This window comes from Canis aureus, chromosome 18 (assembly GCF_053574225.1).
Source record: "Canis aureus isolate CA01 chromosome 18, VMU_Caureus_v.1.0, whole genome shotgun sequence".
NCBI classification, from domain to species: domain Eukaryota; kingdom Metazoa; phylum Chordata; class Mammalia; order Carnivora; family Canidae; genus Canis; species Canis aureus.
This window is the reverse complement of record NC_135628.1, coordinates 30,339,399-30,353,688: the sequence shown is the minus strand read 5'-3', so window position 1 is coordinate 30,353,688 and position 14,290 is coordinate 30,339,399. Positions and strand designations below refer to the sequence as shown.

The 14,290-nt window shown below is 33.3% G+C and overlaps 1 protein-coding gene across 9 annotated transcripts in view; it reads right to left on the bottom strand.

The window, feature by feature from the left end:
• The window catches only part of CRPPA (CDP-L-ribitol pyrophosphorylase A), a 340,908-nt gene that overhangs the window by 63,506 nt on the left and 263,112 nt on the right, over positions 1-14,290 (bottom strand). Inside the window, exon 12 of one of the 9 annotated variants that reach the window (XR_013356810.1) lies at positions 3,309-3,488. The exons of the other annotated variants lie outside the window; for them this stretch is intronic. The gene's annotated coding sequence lies outside the window, so the exon portion shown is untranslated. The remainder of the gene's footprint in view (positions 1-3,308; positions 3,489-14,290) is intronic. 9 annotated transcript variants of the gene reach the window in all.

The window sequence follows — 14,290 nt, the reverse complement described above, 5'->3', positions numbered from 1 at the left end:
AGCTGAGTGGTAAAGGGGAAAGAAGCCAAAAGGAAAAATTCAGGGTCCTGGAATACCAAAGAGAACAAAAAAGTTAAAGGACAAAATTCCTTCCTCCACCATTAAATAACAGAAATTAACTAAAAGAAAATGGAGTTTGCTATACTGACAGGAGAGGGTGTTACTGAATTAAGTCCCCTAAACTAACCAAATCCACAACAGACGAACAGGAGAAAACTTAATGTATCCATACAGAGTTTTTACACAAAAGGATTTAACCACCTCAATTAATGAACTACCTTCTATCCAAGAAATGTTAAGCAGAAGACTGTAACATAACACTCCAAAATGAAATAGAATTTTTGCACAGTTATGACATTCAGAACCATACCAATATTTCACATACTCCAAAAAATACACAATTAGAATTCCACCAAGTCAGAGGGGACACATTCAAAGTGGATTATTAACAAGATAAAACCAACTCCAAATTGTTATGATAACCAACCTGAAGAGGATGGCAAAGAAAATAATTAACCTAACTTTGGAAAATTGTATTTTGTTCTATACTTTAAGAACTGTATATGACTATTGCACTCTAATTAGTAAATTTATTTTCTCAGAGGTATGGATTGGCATTTCTGAAATTACACTTGTGTGTATTCCAGGGATGAACAAAGAAGGAAACATACTGCTGAGAATGAAAGATTCCTCACTGGTAGGAAAAGGGTTTACATATAAGAAAAGGGAGAAGAAGCTAGATCCATCCTGTTGGACTGGAAACAGAGCTGTCAGTAAACTCAGTTGATTTGATATAGATTATATATTATATACAAACACACAGAGAGCAATATAGAAGTAGGTGTATGAAAATAAGTATGCTTCCTAAAAGCACACTGAAAGGGATTACAAATAATGATGTACCAGGTGCAATTAATACCCATGGTGCCCACATCTTGGTTTCTAAATACCATTCTGTGCCACCTGGATACAATGCACTGAGAAGAAAACATTACTTCTGTGGTATTCTTGTCAATAATCCATAGTCTTAATTTAATCATGAAAGGACATCAAATAAACTTAAATTTAGAGACACTGTATAACACAAAAGGCCAGTATTTATCAAAAAGAAAGGGTCATGAAAGATAAAGACTATTGATGCATCCCAGATTAAATGAGATGAATAAGAGATGACAACAATATGCAACATGTGTTCCAAGATTGGATCCTGGACCAGAAAAAGGATAATAATGGGAAAATAAATAAAATTTAATAACATCTTGAGATTATAGTGTTGCATCAATTAATTCTCCATTTTGATACTGTGGTGATATAAAATGTTACTATTGGGGATTCTGAGTCAAGGTATACAGGAATGCTTTGTGCTTTTTTCTGAACATTTTTTAAGTCTGAAATTACTTCAGAGTGGAAGTTAAAATGAATAATTGAGAAAAAAATGAAAAGCAATCAAATAATCTCAGTAAGAAAAAAAGATGAGTAAAATAAACAGGAGTCAAAAAATAAGGTGGTAGAAACTATTGCAAATATTTTTCTAATTTCAATAAATATAAATGACTAAACTCATGGAGGGAAACACAGAGATTCTCAGGTTGGATTACAAATTAGACACAGCTATAGTCACACCTAAAGCACAAGGACACAGAAAGCTTAAAATCAAGTGATTGAAAAAGGTATACCAGACAGGCACTAACCAAAAGTAAATTTTGTTTACTATGTTCTGTATATTCACTAGAAAAATATAGATTTTAAGATATATAGCAATTATTATAGAGTGTCACTACAAAAGTTATAAAAAGTTTATAAAAAGTGTCACTACAAAAGTTATAAAAAGTTTAACTCACCAGAGGCAAGTTTGGGATACTGAGAGTTACAAAGGCAATTTTGGATAAACCTGAGATGCTAGGAAGACATCCAAGACAAAATATCAAATAGGTAGTTGTATATGTGAGTCTAGAGGATGGAAATGAGTTATCTGCACACTAAGAGTATTTAAAAACCACAGAATAAGTGAGAATCCTTACAAATCACACAGGACAGCACCTTAAGAATCTTCAGCAGTTAGAGATTTAACAGAAATAAGAGGCTGGCCAGGGAGGAGTACGTTATAAAAAGAGATCAGAGGAGTGTAAGAATATGGAACCTGAGATAAAAGAGCAATGAAGAAGAAAGAGGTACCTAGTTATCCATTAGTTTTTATAGATTGTTACAGGAAAAAATCAGTTATACAGATAAGGATAATTAATTTTAATAGGTTGTGAAGCAAAGCAATGCTTCAATAATAGTTATTGTTCTGCAAATATAAGGTTTAAAAATAGTTAAAGTACATCTTAAAACACTGGAATGTGAACAGATAATAAACAGGGTTGAAAATCATATGGAATTTCTCATTTTATACAAAGTCAAGGCAATACATATTAAATCATCATCAATTTTAAGTTAGTAGAAATAAGTAAATATCAATTTATAAAATTTAAAAACCATCAGTGGTAGTATGAAACGGTATCTTACAGAATCACTAGGGGGAAAAATAAAATAGAACAAATCCTGTGAAGTAAATTTCATTATTTAGAAAACTTACACCAACAAAGGTTGATAAACATGTCTAGCATCACACAGATAATAACTGAGAAACCCAATTTGAAATCAGAATCAGAATCTATAGAGACTAAGCATTTAACATTAGGGACATAATTATCCAAGAAAACTTGCTCCTAAATGGCTATTTCAAGTTTAGATCCATTATTTTTGGAGGGCCTAATTTAATACCAAATTAAAAAATATAAATCCCTTTTGAGATTTTTAAATGACTCAGCAACAATAAGTTGGGTGTACGGTCTAACACGCATTCACACCTCCATGGTATGCGTATCCTGCTTCTATAATTGCAAAAAAGGAAAAAATAACTAGAGTAATTTATGTTTTATGATGTGACTACAAACTGATGAGAGACTTACATCTCTTTGGCTAATAATAATAAAAACCCTAACGTGCAAATTGGGACACTGATTCCAGAATTCGTAACATCCAAACAAAAGGTACAAGCAAGCACTTATTGAGTATTGATGTAGAAATAAAAAAGGAGTTCTGTAAAACAGATGTAGGGGACATAAAGCAAATATTTACTGAATCAAAATGTCATTTTCTTTTATAGTTTATAGCGTCACACATATACATTGCAAAGATAGGCAGGAAGCCTTGTCAATTTCAGGAACTGTCATGCCATAAAATGATAAGCCATAGGGAACAACAAATACCAGAATTGAGTTGCTAAAGGAAAGGCAAAAATAAAAAATTAAAACAGAACATACATTGATTTGACTGTCATGGTTGGTTGCATTTGGCATGATCCCTGGCAGGATCTGTTTTATATTGAGTAATGATGAACGTTTGCTTTCTCTGCCGACATGTTTTCAGTGAGGTGTAGAACATAGGAAAGGCTAGGCAACATTTTAATTATTGTTCCAGCATTTTAATAAACTGAAAAAGATCTAGGGAGAACACAAATAAGCAGCACATTAGAAATCTCCTGTGACACCCTGGAAACCTTACAAAGGGAACACTAACATGTTTTCCATTCACTCAGCCTAAAGCATAATTCTCCAGTTTCCTGGATATACTAATTTCATAAAGAATAATTTAAGTGTTATATAGAACACACACAATCAAAAGGAAAAGAAGAGCTACAAAACCTTTCTTCCTTTTAATTGTTTATTCATTCTGATTGGGATTGGAAGGCCTTTAAAAGACAAATAAATGCTTGCGGCTATAAATAATTAAAATACCAGCAAAGAGGAGTAATAATTACAAGAAAGAAAATGTCTGTCTGGATTATACGCATGTCCAATGAAAGGACTGAGACACATTCCTGAATAGTGAGCACTAAATCATGAAAGCAAAAATGATTGATAATCTTTATAGGAATATATTAAAAGGCATTTAAAAGTAAATGTTGAGTTCAATGATAGGAAGTTCTTATTATACACATTATTCTTATAATACATTATTCTTATAAAAATATAATCCTCTCATAGACTGAAATATTTCCTGACTCAAAAAATGAAAGAAAAGCTCGTATGAGGAAACCTAGCCTGTTTAGATTTGTTTTGTTTTAGATTTGAGCATTTTACTTAGAAGTAAGTTTCAGCCTTGTGGAACAAAAACATACACTCACACAGCCTCCCTATGAAAATTGTAGCTTACAGTGGTGATCTCCTACATATCCTATCAATCATTTTTTAAAATGATAAGTCTTGGGAAGTTTAGGAAAGGTAGGGGAAGTTTGTCTAAGTATTATGGAAGAAGCCTTTGGTCTTGTTCTTCATATTCTTGATAATAAATACAAAAGTAACAGCTTGATTTACAATAATCATTTTCATTCTGAGGTAACCATTTCTTGTACATCTCTTTATAACATGTTAACTTTCTGCCTTCAACTAATCATATGGTAAATAAAAGAAATAAAGTGAATGTTTTAAGAGGAAAACAAAGCAGATTTAATTGAACGGTAAAGACATTCCTTATTTTCAACCAAGAACATTTTAGCCTTAAGATTTTAAGAGAATACAACAGAGTACAAGAGTTCTTAATATCTTATAACATCAGTTTGGTTACTTACAATAGACTTATGAATCCAAAAAAAAGTCATAATAAGAATGTAAATATAATTGATGAATGCTTTATTTTAATATGCTTGACATTTAAACACCCTATGAAATGACAGTAAAATTCTAAGTACTTATTCTTCTTCCCTTCAAAACAAAAGAATTAACTGTCACGTCCTGCAATCTAAACATTGCTAATTCCCAGGGAGTATAATACAAGAAAAGATGAAATTAAGTTATAGAAGAAGGATAATATAGGTAAGCCCCAAGGGACTCAAATTTTAGCTAAGTCCAAAGGCAAACTATGTTAAATTCATGAGGACCTATCTTGTTTGTCAAGAAATATGATTCAAAAGCCTCAGCAACTCAGAGCTCTGTCCAGCAACATCCACTTGCATATGAGTCACAAGAAGCCAATGGTATTTTTCAAAAGCAATTTTTTTTATGGCTCATAGCAAAAGCTCACTCAACTCGGTAGGCCACCCAATAAATATCATGCGATGGTGACAATGAACTCTAAAACATGTGTTGTATGCCAAAATGTATGGTGCTTAAGAGGTATGGGAAGAAGTCACTGCACCATATTATTCTATACAGAATTTGGGGTTTAAAAAGGAATACTGAATTTGTGGGGTTTCAACTGCTTTACTTAGAACTCTCCATATTTTATAAAATAGCCTGACAAATGAGGGATAAATATGTAAAGGTTTTTGCCAGCACTCAAAAACTGATAAAATATTTTAATTAAAAAGCAAAAATATATAAACTGAATTTGACTTTACACTCATCCTGTTATTAAACTGCTCATCACCTCTTCTCAAGTACCACTCAAAAACTGAATACACCATATGGCATGGAAAATGCAATCTCTTATTTCATTGAGGGGTAAAGAGAGAAAGCAACAAAAGAGTGATTGCTTTTTTTTTGAAATTATAACTGAAATTCGATTTTTTAAAACTTTGAATAAACACAAAACAGTTTTTGTTATGTTAAATATAGTAACTATTCAATTTCTTGCTTCCAGTTGTAAAATAAACAAGCGTATCTTCCTCTATTTACTCTGGAGTCATCTATATAATGTGCAATTCATCTAAAAATAGCTCATTTCTTTCATGTAATCCAAAAGAATCATTTTTAAGTTCATTAAGAATAGACTAAATGAATTGACTAGAGAGTAATCACCACAAATTTGAAGATAATATGAGAAAGATAACAGCCAAGACAGGATGACCTTTCAATGATGGGATTATAAGTAATGAGAGTCACTTATTATTCATTACAAGTAATTACTTATAATTACACTTACTCATTATAAGTAATAAGAATTATAATGGTGGACTCTCTGGGGACCCCCTTCTCAAAAAAAGTGTTATAAATTTTAAGTGCACCTTTAAGGAAGAAATCAATTACTTTTAATTTTATGAAGTAGATTATCTAATGGATGATGATTTAAGAATATATCAGAAGAACAAAACTATTTTTGTAAGTTTCTTATTATAATGAATCATTGAGAAGCTTTATCAAGGTGGTAGCCTGAGAACAGGTCTTCCTCATTTAAATCCCCAAAAATGTGTACTGGTGGTGATGGTGGGATTAAATGCACTTGGAAGCTCACACTTGCGCACACAAACATACATATGTAATACTGGGAAATAATGGGTAATGCTATGACGTGACTAGAAATTTTGGAGAACTTCTGAGAAACAGAAAGAGATGGGATTAAAAAAAAGAGAAAGAGATGGGATTAGACTAAAAACAAAAACCACAGACATGCACAAGGTAAGGCTCTACAGAAGACAATTCAAGTTGAGAGTGAACAAATGCAAGAAGCAGAGAAAGATCTTGGCCCAGTGTTAAAGTAAGTATTCATGAACTTATATTCTAAGAAGTCAACAGGGTGGCAGATCCTCACTCCCCACCCACATTAAAGCACTGGCAATAAAGATGTTTACTCAGAGCTTAAAGTAGATCATGTGAGCATGTAATCTGGTGAAATGACAATGTCTTAAGTGTCAGGAAATTTCAGAAAGAAAAAGGATCCTCATAAGGGAAACAGCTATTAGAAATAAATGACATTTATACAGTAATAATAACGGGGACACATTGTGTTAACTGAAAGTTGTGATGATACGCATACAATGTTCTCTCACCACAATACATTATGGAAAAAAAAGAGTTCATACTAATGTTTCTAGTTTTGGTATCAACATATAAAAATCTGTGATTTAACACATTATGAAATGAAGAAGAAAACACACTAGGAACTTTTTAAAAATATATTTTAGAAAGAGTATGGGCATGTGAACAAGCAGGGGGAGGAGCGAGAGAGAGAGAGAGTGGAAGGGAGGGAGGGAACGAGGGAGAGAGGGAAAGGGAGAAAATCCCTGCCAAACTTGGAGCCCTATGCTGGGCTCAATCCCATCTCAGATCACACCTGACATGAAGTCAGAAGCTTAACCCACTGAGCCACCCAGGTGCTCTTAGAATATGAACTTTTAATTACATTTAGTATTTGTACTATTCAACATCTATCCCTAAGAAAACAAAAAGAAGTAAAAGCAAAGTGGGGAAAAGAATTGCTTTCATTATTTTAAGAATTACCTTAAAGTTAAAGCAAGCACAAGGATAACTGACACCACTCCTAATTCAGTACATGGATATTATATTATCTCAATGTACTGGATTTATTAGCTAATGTAATGAGGAAAATAAATAAATGGGTTAAATATTGGAAAGTAAGATATAATCTATCCTTCTTTTTAAACACTAAAAGTAATTTTTGAATATATAAAACAACGGTGAACTATAAACAGAGTTTATTTAGTGAGTGCTTAGGTACAAAAATCAATCCACAAAATAATGTGCACTTTCCTGTATAATACAATAACAAACTATAAAATTTAGTATTTATGAAGACCCCACTCACAAAACTTGGTAGCTTTTAAAACAGTGGCAATAATCAATTATGAAATATAATAAAATTATAATTATCACATTAGCAAAAGCAAAGCAAAACAAAAACCCATAAAGTGGTCATAATTAAGTCTTCTAAAGTGTCAGGTAAAGTACTGACATTTCCAAATTAAAACGGAATTATCAACAATAAATATTAGTAATTACAAGTCAGAACAAATAATTTGACTCTACATCTGTAGGATGTTCCCAAAGAGTAAATTAAAAACAAACAAACAAAACAAACTAATGTTAAATTTTACTCATGCAGTTTTATAGTTAATGAATTCATTTTCTAGACTGAAACCAATATGATGTTAATTTTGGTCAAGATTTCAGTTAAAGGAATAATAAATTCATGCAACTTTTGAGGTTGTCATAACTCTTGTGACAATAGCTACAAAGGAAATCAGTTGTTCTTCTCTCAGGTGTTATGTGGAAAAAGAACAGAGACATAATCTTACAAGTTTGCTAAAATTCATTTCAACCTCCCCCAAACAATACCAGTGACCAAGAAAGCCATTTTCTCCTCTTTTTCCCAAAGCAATATAGAGAACTTTAAGAAATCAAACCCATGGTTAGGGGAATCAAAATTGTATTTAAATGAGAAGTTCACTAATCTGGGTTAGAGCTAATCTTTGACTTTCACATAAGTGGCAAATCAGGGAAAAAGAGCTTCTAATATAAAGAAGAGAAACCAGATGACAAATAACAAAGTCAAAGGAATAACTTGGCAAGAAAGCTGGTTTTGGGCTAGAACATGAGACATGGAAATTCTTAATGATAGAAAGAAAAAAAAAAAAAGGCAGTGAAAAAAAGAATCTTCACTATTTCCAAGTCATAAGGCAGGACAACTTAAACCCGTATTACATACAACCTGAGTAGGATTTTCTTATGGACATAAGAATATGCCAAATATGTTACATTTATAAAACATTATAGTCAAAGAAATAAAATTATTATGACTAGGGATAAGATGAATAGAAGAAAGGAGAAGAGTATAGTAATGAGCAATCCAAAGACATCAGAAAATAATTAGTTTTACTTCATCACTAACTGTATAATACACAAATTATTTTCAGTCTTACAGTATAGTTATAAATAAAAAACACTAGTATATATTGCTTTAATTATTGTATTAAGGCATAAGAGTAAAAACATAAAAGAAAAAGATTAAAAGTTTTAGCAATCCATCTATTTTAATCAGTACTACTAAATACACTAGTTAGGGGAAAAATGACCTGATCCATCTTGCCAATCACACATCGTGCTCCTCTATAATTATGTTCTGCCTTTATCTCTCCACTCTAACCTCATTAACCTATTTGTAAAGCTTTTCAGTTTAAGTTCTCTTTAGTCATAGGCATTCTTATCCTTTCTCTACAATACTCTCTTCCAAATTACTTTCCTTCATATCTCAGCTTGGGTGACAAAGTTGCTTTTTATTTTCATCCCTCTTACTCATAAAGTCTTTCTTGACATGCCTGCTTAGGTCAAATCCACCCATCATGGCTCTCATGGTACCTCTCCTTTTTAGTCGTCTCTCTTCCAATTTTGCATTTGTTAATGCAATTCTCTCCTAGACTGAAGCTCTAGGCTGCTATTAGATATCATGTTATCTTGTCTGTCCACACTCAGCATTGCACCCCAAGTTTCTCTTGTGATGCCTACACCAGAGTAGGTGCTAGGACATATTTGTGCAGGGAAGTACATATTTGGAAAGAAAAAAATGTGTAAGAAATAAAATTTAGATTTCTGGCACTATTTGTTGATAAATTTCTGCAATTCTTTCAGGATGTAACTTTGTCTCTTTTCCTATTCTACATTTACATTTCTTATCCCTCCTATTCTTTCCCATTCCTCCTCAATGTGCAATAAGTCCAGTGACCAGAAAGGATATTTTTATTTCAGCATTCCACCATTTCTGACAGACTGCCATTCTAATTCATAGGACCCATTCTTTCCTGATGAAAGATCTGAGACAAGAATTGGAATGCACACAAACTATTAAAAAAAAAAAAGTTTTCTACATTCTACCTAAAGTTATCTCAGACTATACCTACTGCATACCTATCATATCCTCCAGAAAATCAGTTGTCCTGATCAAACTCTTGATAGGAGTTGTGTGCAAGAAAAAATTTATAATATTGATATCATGATAGTGTTAAAAATAGTAGATATGGTATGATATTTTGGTTATTGGAAAGAAATGATACTCTTCTGAAATCAGAGTTATTATGTTCTTTTAATAATGTATACGAATATTTTCCAGATGAGAGGAAGCAAGAGAGAAAAGGGTCCCTATAAATAAAAACTCTAGAAAATGTTCAGTCACATCACAGAGACCATCCCAAGCTGCATGACTAAGAAATGCTGCTACTGTGTCAAATAAAATTGTGTTTCTGAAGTGAGGAGATGGGCATCTAGCAGAAACTGTCTTGCCTGTTTTATTTAATCCTTGTAACAGAACTAAAGTTTTAAAAAAACTCCCAAAAACCCCAAAATAAACAGAAAAAAAAAAAACCATGACTGCAAATCCATCCTTCTGTTTCACATTGCCCATTCCTAAAGTGGAGAATGGATTTCCAAAGGGCAAGTATGAACTTCCTAACACTGCTCCAGCCTCATTTTGCCAAAGTGCAATAATTGGGAAACTCCCTTGAACTAACTTTCCTCCTTTGTATGCTGCCAAGGAACACTTTTATTTATGAGACAAAAGTAATGAATCTCTGTATCCTATTTGAAAAATTAGGTCCCAACTGAATAACATCTGGAAGATATTCCTAGAAGTTTGGGATTTAAGGATGAGGAGGTTCCATATTTTCAGAATGGAATACATTTCCTGTTTTTAGGGTTTTTTAAGTTCATTTTTAGTAAATTCTCAGTAAAAATATGAATATATTTAACTGTTCAGCCCTTATACTCTACTACAAATATTCCCTGGCTAAGCTTCTGCCTTGCTTGTTTTCAGTACTACCTTTGATGACTTGGCCATGTTACTCTGTTCACACAGTTAATTACCATCTACTGGGTATAATAGGGCTATACAGGGAAGCATGAGATACATAACAATGTGTTAACAAGGTAGATCCTGTCATAAAAAGATTTATAATCTCAAAGGATTTTTATGGTGAAATATATATCAAAAAGTTAAAGAATAATACAAGGGTTAACATCTTAGTTCTTGTATTCTCTAATAATGCCTCAAAGGCTGCTGAGGAATCTAGAAGGAAGTCAAGCGATTGAAGATTTTCATTCTGCTCCTTGAGTACATAAGACTTCTGGTTTCAAAAGGGAATCTACTCCATATTATTTTTGGAAAATGAATTTCATTATTAGAAAGGATTTATTTTTTATTTTTACTTTTTTAAGATTTTATTTATTTATTCGTGAGAGACACAGAGAGAGAGGCAGAGACAGAGGCAGAGGGAGAAGCAGGCTCCATGCAAGGTGCCCAATGTGGGTCTTGATCCCAGGACCCTGGGGTCAACGCCCTGAGCTGAAGGCAGATGCTCAACCTCTGAGCCGCCCAGGTGCCCAGAAATGATTTTTTTTAAAACAAAGATAATCACAGAAATGAGAAAATAAATGGTTAATAAGTAGTATACATGTAATGGCATAATCTCATTGGAATGCTTTTTTACAATGGTCAATTATAACTTCCAGGAAAGAGCTGCAAGTTCAGAAATACAAGGAGTAGAATTCTCTGGCATCATCAAATAGGAGTGGGGAAGGAAAGAAGGAAGGAAAGAAGAAAGGAAGGCAGGAAGGCAGGAAGGCAGGAAGGCAGGAAGGCAGGAAGGGAGGGAGGGAGGGAGGGAGGAAGGGAGGGAGGGAGGGAGGAAGGAAGGAAGGAAGGAAGGAAGGAAGGAAGGAAGGAAAGAAGGAAGGAAAGAAGGAAGGAAAGAAGGAAGGAAAGAAGGAAGGAAGTTGTGAAGATATGGGGACCTAAAAGTCATTCCATTGTATAATGACTGTGAAGACAACACCCTAACAAAGGCCACAGAAGATCCCACAACAAGCAGCAGGGTTAGAATGTATGACTTGACAAAATAATTTTTTTTAAGATTTTATTTATTCATGAGACACACACACACAGAGGTAGAGACACAGGCAGAGGGAGAAGCAGGCTCCAGGCAGGGAGCCCGACATGGGACTCGATCCCGGGTCTCCAGAATCACGCCCTGGGCTGAAGGCAGGCGCCAAACCACTGACCCACCCAGGGATCCCCTGACTTGACTAAATTTGAAACCAGGGAGAACTTAGATCATATACTCAAGATCATAACCCTGAAGATTATGTAGCAAAAGCAGCATTTTAAAAAGAATCCTCTGGAGGAGAAATGATCAAAGAGAAATTAGAGCAGGGGTTTTCAACCTTACCATGATTGTCACTCTTGGCTGAGTAAGGCTCACTGGATGCTGCCCGGTGCTTCATGCAACTTTATCATCATCCATAACCTCTACTCATTATATGCCCATAGCACCACATCCTCAGTTATGACAACTCAAAATGTCTCCAGATACTATTGCTAAATGTCTCCTGGGGCAAATTTGCCTCTGCTTGAAAACCACTAGATTAAAGGTAGGGAGAGTAATTATTTGTAGATATGAAATAAGAGAGACCTTGACTAAAATGATAAGCACTGATCTATGCAGGTCTTACATACATAGCAAAGAAAGCATATTCAGAATTCCCTCAATGATTCCAGTTTCTAGTCTCTGTAATGGGAAAACACTACCCAAAAAAGAGGAAGTAGACAAGAAAGCACATGTTTTAATAAGGTGAGGGAGGTGTGGAAAGAGAGACATTGAGTGGATGATTTCTTCGTATGAAACTTCTGTATGTAATATCTTAACACTTGCTAAAGTTTTAACAGATAAGTAAAAGTGAACATAGGAATAAATGGTACAGAAGTCTATATGGGAAGAATATGGGCAATCCTGACATTTCTCAAGTTGCTTTGTAAATTATGATTTTTAGCCACAACACATACAAATTTAACCTTTGTCAAAATATTAGAAAAGGTCCTAAAAAGTTGCACAAAATTAAATCTACCCATAAAGCAAAGGTAATCATATTTAAGTGAATACTATATCAAACATTTCTGAAAAGTAACAATAATTTTATAGTATAATTATTTAGTGATATAAGTAATCTGGATTTTTAAAATTTTATTTCCCTGAAAGTTGAAAACACTATTTGAAAAGTAAAGAAATACCACTAAGTGTCCTTGGCCAAGATCTTAAAACCACTTTATTCCAATATATTTAAGCAAAGGTGGAGGATTTTCTGCCTTTTGATGATCGCCTTTTTATCATTATTGTTAGATGCTCCTGGAAATGCTCATAGCAAAATAGAAAATTCATACAAGGATGTTTTAAATAGGCCTAATTTCAAATGCACAACCAGGAGGTTTTAATAAATCTAAAGAACTACGCTGTAAAGCAAAACTTAATATATACCTCTGTGAAGACCTCTGTTTGACTGTTCTTTGATTATTTTGTGGTTAGGTAAGGCTCTATTATATAAACTATATATCAAGCTTTATGCCTTATAATTATGTTAAGTGTTATTTGTGAAAGTTCCTCAAACTGATTTGGAATTTCACTTCCTCAGCTGGCAGCAATTACACATTCAAAGACCACCAGAAAAAAAAAAAAAGACCACCAGAAATAATTCTTCAGCTTCTTTTGGGATCTACAAGCTTGTTATGAACACTTAAGCAAGCGCATATGAATGTTAAACGCTCTGATAATAAACAAGGCTAGAGGGAAGGCTATTCTTTTCTACTAAAAAAAAAAAAAATCCTGTTCATAAATGATTCAAGAGCCAAAGGGCAAATAATTCTACCAACATATGCAACTTTATCTGAAATCAGAGCCACTCTGTGCAGGATTTTGAACTCTAAGGGTAACAGCTCACACAAATTACTGACTACTTGCCCAGTCAGTACATTCATCTAACAAAGCAACTTCCATATGAGCAACCACAAACATTTCTGGCTTCAGTTGTTAATCTTCCATGAAAAACTATTTCCATACTATTTTTAACTTGTATATGGTAATGATTATCTGTTTATCTCTGAAGCATGAAAACTCTTACAGTGCCCTTTATAATGTATTTATGTACCGTTATTCCCTTCCCTGTCCTTGGCAGATGGAAGTATTCCTATCTTCCTGCCAGTGACAAAAGTTGAGAAGCACATTGCTTTCTTTTCAATTGGCTCCTTTTTTGTGTCCCAAATTCTCACACTTTTGGGCCTACTTCTAAATGACTTTTCAATTTTACCTTCTTAGATAAAAAATGCAACTGTGTGATACTTGAGGCTAATTAATATGGAACATTGGGGTAAATGGTAAATTAAATTCTTAATTTACCTGACCACATACGTATAAAATTTAAGTTTTTTTTTTAATTTAAGTTTTAAATATTTTACTATAAATTGGTAATTGATATTAAAGCACAGGAATCATTTCAAGATATTTAAATATAGATCTGAACTAAGGTTTCTTATACGCCTTTACCAAATGCTTTAAATTAACTCATTTAATACACTTAATAACCATATGATATGAATTTTATCTCTACAGATGAGGAAAATAAACTTAAAAAAATTTAAGTATCTCATCCAAGTTTACAGAGCAAATAAGTATCCTGTGGATTAAATCCAGTTCCATCTGAATTTCAAAAATAATTTTTTTCTATGATTCCATGCTCCACCCTTTCTGAAGTTC